This window comes from Dasypus novemcinctus, chromosome X, assembly GCF_030445035.2.
Source record: "Dasypus novemcinctus isolate mDasNov1 chromosome X, mDasNov1.1.hap2, whole genome shotgun sequence".
In the NCBI taxonomy this organism is placed as follows: Eukaryota; Metazoa; Chordata; class Mammalia; order Cingulata; family Dasypodidae; genus Dasypus; species Dasypus novemcinctus.
In genome coordinates, this window is record NC_080704.1 from 106377222 (window position 1) to 106379699 (window position 2478).

Consider the following 2478-nt stretch of genomic DNA (forward strand, 5'->3'; position numbering starts at 1 on the left):
GAGGTTGTGCCGGGGCGGGTGCGGGATGAGGGCGGTTGGAATGAGGCGGGGAGAACAGCAACGGCTGGGAGGGGGAAGATGACAGTGGCTGGGAGGAGGGGCGGAGGGAGGCAGCAGCATAAGCTGCTGCCGAGAAGGGCCATAATACAGAGAGGTTACGAAGAACAGGCGGGTAAAGTTTAAGGAAGTGAAAAGCAGGGTGGGAGCAGGGGACAAGAAAGGAGATATCACCACTGACCCCACAGAAATAAAGACTATCATAAGAGGATACTTTTAAAAACAATATTCCAACAAAAACAACAATTCAGAGGAAATGGACAAATTCCTAGAAACACATAAGCAGCCCATATTGATGAAAGAAGAAAATGATGATCTCAACAAACCAATCACAAGTAAAGAGATAGAATCCATCATTAAAAACCTCCCAACTAAGAAGAGCCCAGGGCCAGACGGATTCACAGGTGAATTCTACAAAATATTCCAGAAAGAACTAACACCAATCCTGCAGAAACTATTCCAAAAATTCGAAAGAGAAGGAACATTTCCTAACTCCTTCTATGATGCCAACATTACCCTAGTACCAAAGCCAAACAAAGACACCACAAGAAAGGAAAATTACAGACCAATTTCTCTAATGAACCTACTTAACAAAATACTTGCTAATCGTATTCAACAACACATTAAATGAATTATAAACCACGACCAAGTGGATTCATTCCAGGCATACAAGGATGGTTCAACATAAGAAAATTAATCAATGTAATACACCATATAAACAGATTGAAGGAAAAAAATCACATGATTATATCTATAGATGCAGAAAAAGCATTTGACAAAATACAGCACCCTTTCTTGATAAAAACACTCCAAAAGATCAGAATACAAGGAAATTTTTTGAACATGAGAAAAAGTATATATGAAAAACCTACAGCCAACAATGTTTACAATGGAGAAATCCTAAAATCCTTCCCTCTAAAGTCAGGAAAAAGACAAGGATGCCTATTGTCTCCCCTTCTATTTAACATTGTCTTAGAAGTACTTGCTCGAGCACTGAGGCAAGAACCAGATATAAAAGGCATTCAAATTGGAAAGGAAGAAGTCAAAATTTCATTATTTGCAGATGACACAATCCTATACATAGAAAACCCTGAGAGATCTACAACAAAGCTTCTAGAACTCATAAATAAGTTTAGTAAAGTCGCAGGTTATAAGATCAATGCACAAAAATAAGTAGCATTTTTGTACACCAATAATGAGGAAGATCAGGAGGAAATCAAGAAACAAATACCATTTACAATAGTAAATTAAAAAATCAAATATTTAGGAATAAATTTAACTAAAGATGTAAAAACCTTATACACTGAGAACTATACAAGACTGTTCAAGGAAATCAAAGAAGACCTAAATAAATGGAAGACTATTCCTTGTTCATGGATAGGAAGACTAAATATTATTAAGATGTCTATCCTACCAAAACTGATCTACACATTCAATGCAATCCCAATAAAAATCAACACAGCCTTCTTTAAGGAACTAGAAAAACTAACTATGAAATTTATTTGGAAAGGAAAGAGGCCCCAAATAGCCAAAGACATATTGAAAAATAAAAATGAAATTGGAGGCATCACACTTCCTGACTTCAAAACATACTACAAAGCTACAGTACTGAAAACAGCATGGTATTGGCATAAGGAGAGACACACAGACCAATGGAATCGAACTGAAAGTTCTGATATAGAACGTCATATATATAGCCATATAATATTCAATAAAGCCACCAAACCCTCTCAACTTGGAGAGAATGGCCTATTCAACAAATAGTGCCTGGAGAACTGGATATCCATATGTAGAAGAATGAAAGAGGATTACCATATCACACTTTATACAAAGATCAACTCAAGATGGATCAAAGACCTAAATATAAGATCCAAGACCATAAAGACCTTGGAAAGCAGTGTAGGGAAACATCTACAGGACGTTGTAATAGGAAATGGCTTCATGAATATCACACCCAAAGCACGAGCAGCAAAAGAACAAATAGATAAATGGGACTTCCTCAAAATTAAAGCCTTCTGCACCTCAAAGGAGTTTGTCAAGAAAGTAAGAAAGGAACCCACAGAATGGGAGAAAATATTTGGCAACCATATATCTGATAAGAGACTTATAACTTGCATATATAAAGAACTCATATATCTTGAAAATAAAAAGATAACCCATTTAAAAAATGGGAAAAAGATTTAAACAGACACTTCTTCATAGAAGAAATACAAATGGCTAAAAAGCACATGAAAAAATGCTCCAAATCATTAGCTATCAGGGAAATGCAAATCAAAACTACAATGAGATACCATCTTACTCCCATAAGATTGGCAGCTATGAAAAAAACAGAAGAATACAAATGCTGGAGAGGATTTGAAGAAAGGGGAACACTCATCCATTGCTGGTGGGAATGCAGAAGGATCCAACCATTCTGAAGGA